The 12498-nt window shown below is 47.2% G+C and overlaps 1 protein-coding gene across 1 annotated transcript in view; it reads left to right on the top strand.

Moving 5' to 3' along the window:
• LOC128755353 (cadherin-18) overlaps positions 1 to 12498 on the top strand; it is a 120852-nt gene that overhangs the window by 31868 nt on the left and 76486 nt on the right. The gene's annotated exons all lie outside the window — the stretch shown is intronic.

The raw sequence follows: 12498 nt of genomic DNA, 5'->3' as shown, positions 1-12498 counted from the left end.
TATCAGAGTCAGAAAAGTTTATTAAACCCAGGGATAATATGTTCAGAACATGCTCTGTACACAACATATCACAATAAAATGAAAAAGAAATAATATTATAGAGTCCAAAAAGTCATGCAAAAGAGCTTAGAAACAACGTGCAAGACAATGAGGTTCCTTTAAAAAAGAATCCTGTCTCTTGACTAGAACACAGATGCACTTGTAACCACCATACACCTGCTCATCGTACTGTATTACACGACGTGCTGTCCTTGTTACGTGCTATAACGACCGGACCTCGTGTTTACCTCGTCTCTGCTCCACTCCAAAAGCAGGAGGGTAATCCCCTGCCAGTTCATGTCTCACCTCTCCTGTTCTGAACACATTGTCTTTATGCTTAATAACACAGGATATTTCACAATATCACGTCCTTTTGATCTTTCCCAGCGCTTTTTTAGCATAAATAATGAATAGGAGGGAAACAGGAGAGGCACTCAGGAGAGCGCGTACCTCTGCCAAGACTCTCATTTCCACAGCGTCATCGCCCAACATTTCATCCACTGCACAGAATCAGCGTTTGGAAACTCAGAGCCGGAGAGAGCAACAGTCGGACAGCAGGTGGCAGTAGTTAGAGAGAGCTCCTGCAACACAGGAGGAGGAGGAGGAGGATTTACAAATCTTCAAAACCAAAACCCCAAATCAGGATTCAATTATGAATACCACAAACTTTTCTTACCAAATGGAGAGCTTACAGTAATTGTTCCTTTCGTTTATGAGTTATTCCGTTTACAGACAAACACAAGCTCTGCCACTCTTTAAGGAGCAGATAAAATACAGTAGTGCAGTCGGCAAGGCAGCTGAGCACCTGAAGAAGAGCTGGTCGGTTTCACCATGGCAGCTGGAGTGACGGATAGATACGGTCTCATGACACAGGACTGAAGGGCAGATGAGGTTTCATGACACAGTGTCCTGATTTTCAGAGGCCACCTGATGGCGCCGTCTGCTGTAAAATGGTTGCACAACTCCCTCAGGCTTTTGATGCCCCACCTTGTAAAGAGACCATAGTTAACTTCAAAGCGTTGTGAATCCACATACTGATGACCATATTTTCGTTTGAGGTTTCGCCATAATTTCCAAACCCTAATGGGACGACGACGACCACAAAACTGGCCCAGTGAAAGGGTTGTTGTGTGTAATGCAGTTGAAGAACTGCCTTGCATTACACTGAAAAGAGAGGAGGAGCGGGAGAATAAAGTTTTTCAGGTGGATTCAGCATTTTTCCTTTGCATATTTATGGAAATTCGAGCCTCATTTGTGCGGGTGTTCTGCTGCCTCTATGATGCCTGACACAACTGGGAAAGAAAGAGCTGTGTGTACGGCAGAGATGACCCCTCGCCTCTCTGGACTGAAGAGTCAGAGCAAACTGCTTTAACTGTGATTGCGATGCAGTTTCAGCTCTTTGTGGGCTGAAACACCACGAGAGCGAGAGAGAAATTGGACGCCAGTACGCTGCGAACAGCGACTGTAATTCTGCCGTAATTAAAGCGTGACTCGCTGCGGAGAATCGGTGGGTGTTCCGCGCTTGTGCCGAGGGTTCGACGCCGGAGAGTTGCGGGTGACTTCTCCGTCCGCTCCACAACAAACCACTGGGAGCGGGTTAAGTCCTCGGCTCGCAGATTGCCTGTCCTTATCTCCTGAAATGTGAAAATGTGTTTCTCCGCTGCAGTGATCATTATTCAAGGCACTCAGGCACAGACTAATCCCCTCAACTGCACTGGGAGAGAAAGGCAACGCTGCTCTGACTCTTCTGAAGAGGGACGGGGGCAGGAGACGGGAGCGTCGAGCGGCTGGAGGAAGACAACAGCAAGTGTCACTTGCTTGGTGTCACTGAGTGTGAGAAGAGTTGTGATCCAGAATGTTGCTGGCCAGTGCTGCCGCATGTTTTGACTTGGTAGCGCGAGTCAAAATTCATTGAGCGAAACTGAATGTTAAGGAGGCATTTAACGAGAGCTGCGGCGAAAAGATGGAAGGACGCATCCCCACAGACTTGAACAGTGCCGACGAGGGACGCGGTAATTCTACAACTACAACCACGAAGAAGAAATATTTAGGCCGGGGCAAGGCTCCCTGCCTCGTGTGAGGTTCTACCGAGGCGTGACTGTGTACCATGAGTCTCATATCCACCTGGCGTTTCTGGTGGAGTCGTGTCCTTCTCTCAGACATGTGTATGTTTTAGCCACGACAACAGTCGAGCTAACATCACTTGACGGCTCCCAAAATACTGACCCTTGGAGTCACGTGATTCAGATCACACCACTCACTCGGACAGTAGCCACACTGTCATCGAGTCCTACACATCTGGATGAGTCATTGTTGCTCGGTGATAATAGGTAGCTTTCGCTCCGTTTTTTACCTTTTTTACAGTTTTTTTGCAACCTCTGACTCTTGTATTGGAGTCAGAGGAAATCTGCCGACGACAGAACACTTCTGCTACTAGAGTCTTTCTTCTCTAATGCCCAGTACAGTGAAATCAACATGAGGACGTGCTAAAACAAACTGTATTGTTCAGCATCATGCTGAACCAAATCTGGCCTTTTATGTGCCCGTGAGGTCTATTTAAAAAGGTTACGTTTTGAAAGAGCTATTTTGCTAGAACATTTTATTCTAGTTTGAACCGTCAACCAAAAGTACATCCTCCAAAATTGTCGATTTGGGGACCTGAGTTGAGAGCAATTCCAGTCATTTCTCACTCCCATGTGGGCGATTTATTGACGTTGGGAAAGTGGACTTTTGTGTCCAATACTGACGAAAAAGTCAGCCTTCACCGTGAAATGTTCCGTATAGGTGGTTCAATGGACTGAAAGAATAGTTTCGGAGAATGGGGCGGCGTGGATCGTGCATTGCATAGGGCCGCGTGGCGCATCATGTGCTTCCATGTAGCTCCAGGCGCGGGTGTGGATCACGCGACATGGGCATGTGGGAACGCGCAAGCGCATGGAAACACTGAAGGACACTGGATGTCAGTTGCTGTTTATAACTCCTTGGCTCTCCTTCGTCAGTGACATACTGAGAGTCACTGTGACTAATACCCACTGCCTTTTGATTGACTTCAGTTAGCAGTTTGACATGTTATTAAACGTAGAGTTAATGGAGCACCATCCCATGGCTTAGCTAACCTGAACCGCCGCCTTTTTTTACGTGTTGTGCTTCCAATGAGTCAACATGCAACGCTGAACGATGTCTGTTTTTGTTAGTAGAGGACGTAAAAGTCCACTTTCCCAACGTCTATATATTACGCCACAGTAGTGAGGACGGGTTCGCAATACATGGCTCTACTCCAACACTGACCGAAGAACAGGCTGCAGTTTAGTGTGACAGAGTTTGACGTAGGTCACCTGTGCATGCTGAGAGCTAGCTCGACACGAGAAACGCTATTCGATGTCCAGGTGACTCTTCCGTCTCTTTAAAGTCACTTGTTTATTCTTGCAGTATCTGAGTTTCAGTCCAGTCTCGTGGTGGTCTTGGCGGCACACGCAGCTGCCGTTGTTGCTGGGTAAATTCATACGTCGAATGCAGGACGATGAGACTAGAGAACATTATCAAAGAAGGAGCCCATTTGACATGTGTGTTTAAAGAGATGAGGCCTCCTGGTGGTCAACAGAGCAACATTTAATGATGCGAGCGGGGACTGTTTGTCCTGAAAAGAGAATGACCCTTAATTAGAAGTAGATGAGAGTCGAGGAGGAGGAGGAGGAGGCCAGTGCAGTTGTTTCTCTCCGTCCTCCCACTGCTTGATTAGAAAAATCCTCCACCGTTGAGAGGAGGAGGTCAGTGACTAAACCTTGGGAAATGGGTGCAGTCTTTATCCGAAAGTCCAGCAGGGGAGAGCGGCTGATCTGCTGGCGGCCTCCCATCCACGGCACCAAGCGAGCCTCGGTGCTTGCTTAAGCTCTGACTCCGGGATTACTGCGGCGTGATTAGTTGATGGAGAGCTGCGCTGGGATTAAAGGTGTGTTGCCACTGAGCCGCTTTGTCTTTCCAAAATGTCAGATGTGAGGATCCTCGTTGGAACGGCTCCATGTTGTGTCACTCAAGTGGAACATTCGCTTATGTTGAGTCACCTGTCCGTCCTCATTAAAGCGTCTTCTGTTGCGCAAAGAACCATCACAACAATCGAAACAAACACTTGGTTTGCAACATTCCTGACAACAATAAAAAGCCTCAGCTGGCAGCATGAATGACAACAGTGTCATAATGTAACTGTAAAGTGATCCAAGAGCAGACGGTTTCAAATTCACAGAGGACTCGAGACAAGCGAGCTCGCTGTTAAACAGGAGATTTATTACACTGAAACACAAATTCTACACGAACACTAACAATGAACTGAGGGCGGCGACACCAACGTGGAGCGCGGTGGACACAACACGAACGGTGGGGGGAATAACCTACAACAGAAAACAGGCGTGAGATACACTGCGCTGTAAAACAGGACAACAGAAAACATTGCACTCTGCATAAATACTCACAAGGCTAAATATAACAAAAGTAGAGGCACAAAACAAACACTCTAGCCGAGGAAGAACTAGCAGACAAGCTAACAGAAGGAGCGACTAAACAAACACTCGAGGAAGCTAACGCGGCGCTAAGGAGAGAGTAAGCAGACAGTGGTATAGATGAAGGGAGAGGAGAGGGACACGGAGAGAGAACGACAAACAACAAACCAGGGACAAGAGAATCAGAGTAACTGCGAGAGCTCGTACCACGTGTCGGCAGCGGACCCTTCTAGCGACAACACGGTGGGCAGCAGGGTAGAAATCCATGGGAGGATCATCAGCGGAATGTTGCCATTAAGCTGGAGCAGGACAGATGAAAACACGGAAGCGGGGAGACAGGAAGTACAACAATAAAAGCACATACAAACACGAAACCCAACAAACAGCACTGAGGCTCTAAACGGAGCTGATGGACTGTCGTGTCTCCCTGAGGAACAGGAACCACAATGGACAGGAAAAGCACTCAGAGAGAACATACCTCTCAAACGAAGTTGACCTCAGCGCTTCGTAAAACACAGCTTGATAACTCAAGAACTGAACGCTGGTCAAAAGCCACATTTTGTCATCGACTGTAGTGCGTGTTTTTGCAGTTACGTTTTCAGTTTTAAGTCACTTAAGGGCTCCTCAGCAGAAGCAGAAGTGACCATGTGGAATTACAGGACGGAAGCTGCATTTCCTTATCTGTTCCTCGCCTGTCTCAAATAATGTGTTCCAATATGTCTGTGAATTTCTTCATTCTTTTTCTGCTGACAGAGCAATGCCCACCAAAATGACTATGATGGCAAAGGTGATGAACAAACGTTATATAGTTTATAAAATCAGCAGATATAAAAGAAGCAGATTTAAGCACCTTGACAACAAAATCCACCATCTCGCCATTTTGTCCAGTCCCTCCAGGAGATGGCGATCGAACTATGGACGCATTTCCAACCTATCTCTGCGAGTTCTCGCGAGATTTTCCCACCAATCCCACCAGTCACTTGAGTCTCCTTTGACCCACCCCTCTGCTTCATATTCCCTCCCTCCTTGTTGAGATGACGTCATGTGCGACACCACTCACATTTGCCCACAAATATTGCTGCCAAGTCTCAGTCGACCCGGAAGTCTTGCACCCTCACCTTCCTGTAGTATTTTGTCTTTGAATTTTCATTTGAATTATTTGCTTTCAGCGAATATGTTGTGTTTGCTGAGGACGGACTTTGTCCCGGCATAATATGACTCAACAAGAGAAGAGTGACCCAGATAACTGGAAAGGAACTTGGAGAGCACAAACCTCCGAATCGTCATTTCCTCCAGCTTTGAGTTATTTTCTCTCTTTTTAAAAATATATATTTTTCCAGAATAGGATTCCTCTGTAGGTAATGTAACAATTCAATGAGTATGGTAGTTATTATTGAAAAGAGTGACCTCAGTGTGGCAGAAGGAGGCAGTAGTGTTCCAGAAGTTGCTCGCACAACACGCACAGCTGGAGAAGAGAAACTGCACTGCTACTCCAACTCAGAGTGTCGAATCCTTCTGAAGGTCTGTGGATCCAGATGAAGATCACCACTAAAACTTCCTGGTCCAGTTTTCAACATTCCCTGGACATCCATGGCGTCATATAGCGACGTTGGGAGAGTTGCCTTTTACGTCCTGTGCTGATAAAAAAGGCAGCCTTCAGCGTTGCATGTTGAGGCGTGTGAATAAAAGACCCCAGGTTGGGGTGAGGGACATGGTCTCATGGCTCCTCCTAATCCCAAGCTGTTTTTTTCACGTCGAGTTGCCAACGCATCAACGTTGCCTCCGGCGTCAGTATCGGACACAAAAGTCAGTTTTGCCGATGTCTGAATATGACGCCACGGGAGTGAGGACGGGTTACCATGACGAATGCCACTCATAACTACAGTCGGGCGGTGAAACATGACCTCCCTGGTGGAGCTAATCACCCTCTGAGGGCGAGATGTTTTTCCTCTCCGAGGACGATAATGACCATCCTCTCCACAGTAATGACCGGCTCGTCAATAATAATAACTCCCTGACACGTTATAGGCTCCACAGGGCTGCGCACCTGCTCCCTTCGATTAGCGGACTCATTTTGAAGTCACTCACAAACATGAATCAATGTCGCTTCAGCTAGACGAAATGTATTTTATATGAAAGCAGTCAGAGCGTTGCTCAGGAGGCAGAGCTTATCCAGTGGAAATGATGAGAATGATATCCATATTTGTTCCTAATCGATGGAGGAAATTGAAGGTTTAGATCTGCGTTTTTCATCACAAGTAAATGTGTGGTATTGCAAGTTCAGTTCTCTCCCGTTTTGCCACTTAATCTGCACAGAGTTTTTGGTCTGTTGTTTCCTGCAGGCCTGAGGGACGTTGATCAGAAGTTCCAAGTTCAGGAAATTACCAGAGTCTCCATGGGTCGTGATGTTTGCTGATGATATGGTGATTGGCGGAGGTGGAGGTGTCAGCAGGAGAGAATGAAAGAATAGAAGAGTGGAGATGAGCATTTGGGCTGCATCCTCCAGAGAGATGGAAGAGGCGAAGAAGAGAGTGCAGACGGGGTTGAGGCGACTGAGCTGCAGAGAAGTCATGGAAGTGGAAGGGAAGCTTGTTGAGACAGCAGTGGCCACAGGTGAGAGGTTTCACGAAACACTTGCCACATTCAGAGGCCGCTAGATGGCACTCCTCTGCTCACAGAACCATCTTCTGATTTCTGAAAATTCGTGACGCTCCACCAGCCCATCACTGGTGGACATGTGGACAGGTCATGTGTGTTTCTGTCTACCTCACACACACTGTGTGTCTGTTCTTAATGCCCAAAGCTACAACACACAACAGCATCTGCACAAGGCGGACAGCAAGCATCACTATAAACATCGGTGCCGTGTAGGTGGGGAGCTGAAAGTGACGTTGAGGAGTGAAGATGTGGCACCATTTGTGTGAATGGCCGCCGCCTTTTAATAAAGATTTCTCAGCGCAGAAGGCCAGCTACGTCACTCATTTCTGCTGTAATAACAATTATTATTACAATAATAACAGTGATCATGAAGTAAAATATGCTTCCACTGAAGTCACTTCCTTGGTTCCTCTTCATAGAGCGCCTCCTTTGGGATGCTCTGGGGATTGGTGATGTAATATGACAAACATCTCCGTGAGCACATCCTTCAGCCCAGCAGAGTCTCCACAGCAAGTCCTCCGCTTCACCGTCCTGCACTGCCACCTTCTCCTCCTCCTCCTGACTGAACTTCATGGTCTCCTCTTCTCCATCTCCAACTTTCCTGGTCCGACCCCGTCCCTCCTCTGACCACCTGTCCTCCCTGACTTTGTCTCCAAACTTCTCCACACGTCCCTCTGATGGACTCATTTGGGATCTTGTCCTCTCAAGTCACTCCCAATGACGCATCATTTATACATGAGATGGATCATAACACCAGTGACAATTAATCCTAACTTAATTTATCGTCATTATTTTGGCTGCTGCTCGGCTTCCTGGCTTCCCTTCCTCCAGCGGAGTGATTCACTCTCGCATCTATTTGCATCAGGGGGTTATTCTGCTCCTGAGGCTGGAAGTTGGCTTCATGTTGTGGCCCGTTTTTCAGTTTAGTCTCAGTTTTGTGCCAAAGTTAATTCTCCGTCTTTGTCACATTTAGTCATTCACATGTCATTGTCATGTTTTAGTCCACTCAAACTTGAATCAGCTTTTATTCAAATGAAGACACAGTGTATTTTCGTCACGTTTTAGTCAAAACATTGTAGTCATTATTTTCATTCCAGAGATGCGTATTGTTTAGTGATTCCAGTTGGCTGATGTTCCAGGGCAGAAATTCCTGGCGGGGCAGTGTGGAGTGCGTGTCGCAGAGCAGTGCACGGAGATGTGCTGAAGCTCTCTTCACTGAAGGAGACTGCATGTCAGTTGCTATTGATAACCCCGTAGGTGGCGCTCATCCTTAGTGACAGTACTGAAAGTCTCCGTGACTAAAACGCACGGCCGTTTGATGCTCTGTTTTTCATGTTATGCCAACATGTGACGCTGAAGGCTGCCCTTTTTCGTCAGCATGTGACGCGAACGGCAACTTTCCCAACGTCGCTATATGACGCCATCGGAGTGAGGATGGGTTGCATCCTGCCCAAGAATGAGCCTGTCACGGTTCTGGGCACGATGCTTCTACGTCCTCTCCTGTTTCTTACCTGCTACAGCACCAGAAAAGGGAGGGATTTGAACCCTGCGATGCTGTTTCATGATACCTCACCTAACCATCTAACCATCAAGGCATCATCAACCATAGGCGTCACCCGAGACGGATGCTATTTGTCGCCTTGGGATTGAGAATGGGTCGTTCTCTACAGTTCCGCCCATGAAAATGAGGCTTCGTGAAGCTTCATCTACCCATCGCTACTACATGCACTAAAGACAAACTGGGATCCAACGAATCTCCCGAGGTTCTGACACACATCTGCATGGATCTTAGCTCACAGTGATGGTTTCACCCTGCAGAAAATCCTTTTCTTTGTTGACATGAGTGACCGCAAGGAAGTGGACGGAAGGCAGGTGTGAAAAGGAGGCGTGTTTGTTTGTAAAGGGCCGAACAACAAAAAGCTTTTAAAACCGCAAGGTCAAAACAAATAGATGTGAAGGACTTTCAAAGTTTTTTTTTTTTTTTACATAATGCTTTCGCAGGAAAAAGTGACTTCTGGGAATTTGCGAATCGGCTACCCTGTCAAGAACATTTTTAATCCCTGAGGAATCCCATAATCCCCGGTGACACCTATCCGGGGGGGTGATGCGTTGGGAAATTGACAGCTTTGTGCGTGAGTGAGACGTAAACGCTCGGTCAGGGACAGGGCCGGTCCCGATATCAGACAGGAGACGCAACGTTCCCCCCGGACAAAGGGTAGTGTGGATCCCTTCACGTCAATCAGCCCGGCGGGAGGCGGCGGCGGGGTCTGGCAGGTTACACGACGCTCTGCGGAAAAGCCTGAACTGCGGTGAACCATCCGGAGCGAACAAGAGGACCGTGCCGTGCTGAAGGATAATAATGTTCTTTTGAATGTTCCCGCTGATATAATGTACAGTGGAGAACATGGGGGGGAGAAGAAAACCCTGTGCTCATTTGCAAAGTGGCAACTTCCAAGAAAGGTGGGGAAATGTTTTATTCATACGTCTAAAAATATATCGAGCTGTGACAGAATCAGGCAAGTGTGTTGGTGACGCCGCAGTCGACGCTCCCCGGCGAGAAAAAAAGGACACGCCGCAGACGAGGCTTTTCAAATCCTGATTCTGATGGAGAACAATCGACGTTTAGAAAATAACGCTGGGTTCTTCTCAGTTCTCCTCGGATCGCTTCGTATGGAGAGGCAGGGATGAGGCTCAGCACCTCTGAATCGAAGGTTGAGACATTCATCGTAAACTTCCGCTGTCGTCTAACAACAATTACTCATGGAAAAGTTACTCACATTGTCGATCGACTATCTCATTCCAACTGGAGTTAGCTACATTAGTAGTCCAATAAAATGGTACCATCAAACCTCACAGGACGACTCCAGTGTGGGAGGTTAGCTGGAGGTCATCCTTGATGCTGGACTCGCTCCGCGTGACTCTGACCGTGCTGCGCTTCAGAAACTCTGCGTTGAGTTAGTGACTGTAACGAATACTGTGAGGAGGAAAACAAATCATAATAATGAAGAAATTTTATTTTTTTCTTCATCAGTTATGATGAAAACTTTGGCTTTTACTGGGATTAAACATTGGCTCAAATGTGTTTCTACTCATCCACTAAATAATTGAGTGTACTACTTGTGCGTACAAGTATCCATGTTACGGTGGCCTGCATTCAGCTTCAGGTTATTACTGTGCATGTCCGACCCATTCCCTGTTTGGGCAGTAAATTCCATAGAATTTAATTTAATCTGATTTTAAAGTCAGTAAAGTCTGTTAAAGTGCTGTTTATTATGACCTACCTACAAACCTGTTTCCATCAGGTGGCGAAAGTGAAGAACTACAGTGGCTCGATGAAGGTGATTCAATGAACCGAGTCACTAAAACGATTCGATTTGCCCGTCACCGGTTGCACTCGAGCTTTGTAAATGGTGAGTGGTTTCTGAACGATGTGACCAATCAGAAATGCTCAGCAAGTGGGCGTGGCTCGAGGCTGGCAGGACATGCAGCCAGCACGGATGAGAACCATCGAGGCATAACCGTTTTTTCCAACTCCAACTGTGTGTTAATCCCCAACCATTTTGCTGAGATCATGGACGGACTTCTATCAGCAACTAAAGCAGACCTGGACAAGTGCGGCCCTTTGACAGTGTTTATATGGCCAGAGTCAGTGTAAAACGGTGAAACTGACCACTGACTATTTTATTTGTAATACAAGTGCAAATGCAATATAAGTTCCTTGTTTTATTGTACTTTTCTGTCTTTTCATTTGACTATTTTCTGCATATTTCTTGTCCTTTGAAAGACATTGGAATCGAAAATGGATTCATGTGGAATGTATTTAACATGAAATTAGAGCCATTCTTTGCTTTATTTTTACAAGACTAACATGTAGTTTTCTTGTCATATCGAGGATTTTTCTTCATGTTGCTTGATGGGCCCTCACTATGGGCATCTATCCTCAGTGTCAGAATCTGTGGCAAATGTCCATCAGTCATTGTGAGATTTGAAAGACAAATCACAACTTAAAAAGAGCAGTACTCGGTTGATATTTTGTCAGGCTGTTTGTACAAACAAATGGCAGAAAATGTATTTATTCCAAATGTCACCAAAAAGGGGCAGCAATATGGCAAAATATATCATGATTTATTTATTTACTTTAAATAACTGTTTGGGTTTTATCACTTCTCTTTTGCATTATTTTATTGTAGTTTTGAGTTTCCAGACAAATCCTCCGCTTCTTTGCCTGAGCTTGCTTCATAAAAGCGATGATTCTTTCTCTCTTTGCATTTTGGAGCACATTTGTTTTAGTTTCTCACCGACTTTAATAGCACAGAGCAAACCTTGACAGTCCATGAGCATCAATACAGTTTGGAAGTGAGGCAGGTCAGGTTAGCCGTTAGCTCTGTCTGTGATGCAGACAGTCTTTGGCCTGGTGGCGGCTCCCACAAGGATCCCTCCCTCCCTCCCTCCATAGTTCTGTGGTGAAGGTGTGTGGTCCAGTTAGAGGCGCATCAGCTATAAAAACAGCTGGCAGTTGCGCACGTGAGCGGCTTCTTGGCTGTGAGTCTGTGGGCAGAGGAGTGCGGTGCACCACAGCAGTGCTGCTTTGACTGAGGGACGGATCAGCGCATCAACACACTGGAGCTCTACAGTACAGAGGAGAGAAAGAATGGCAACCAATCCATGGGATCATCTCCTCACCTTGGTTGCTCCTCAACACCTATATCGCCCACCTCTGTCTCCGGACAGATGAGGTGAAACCGGATAATTTTCCCGCGTCACACCCGACTCTCTCACTAGTCCGACCAGGACGACAGAGATGAGGGCGGTGAGGAAGAGAGTGCCGGCACGGTGGAGCAGTAGCAAGTGTGAATGAGGAGCCTGGTAGGAGGCGAGGCAGGCCACGGGAGTCCTGGAGCGGTGGCGAGTGTGGGGTGTGAGAGACGCAGCAGGAGGAGGAGTCTGTCCTTGGTGCAGCTTTGTGCTTCACATTTGCCGTGCGGTAAAGGTGGGCGGCCTCATGTTTGGTGAAGCGCCGCTCTTGCTGCCAGTGAAGGGGCCTCCATCACTCGGCACGTGGGCCTTTTTGATTGTCTAATTATCGGCCCATTTCGGACGGCGCCTCCTCCCAATCAAGGCCCTGAGAGCACCCCCTCCCTGCTGCCTCGACGTCCTCGGGATTGATTTGTAACAGTCACGGTGAACCCTGATGATGGAGCTGTGCGCTAATGACCATCCATCAGGCGACGCAGCTGAAGAGGGGCGTGGTGGAGACGTGCCCCGCTTGCAAATCACCCGCTCGGCCCTAATGGCCGCCCTCTGCGCT

Source organism: Synchiropus splendidus, chromosome 3 (assembly GCF_027744825.2).
Source record: "Synchiropus splendidus isolate RoL2022-P1 chromosome 3, RoL_Sspl_1.0, whole genome shotgun sequence".
NCBI lineage: Eukaryota > Metazoa > Chordata > Actinopteri > Syngnathiformes > Callionymidae > Synchiropus > Synchiropus splendidus.
This window is presented reverse-complemented; position numbering and strand designations above follow the sequence as displayed.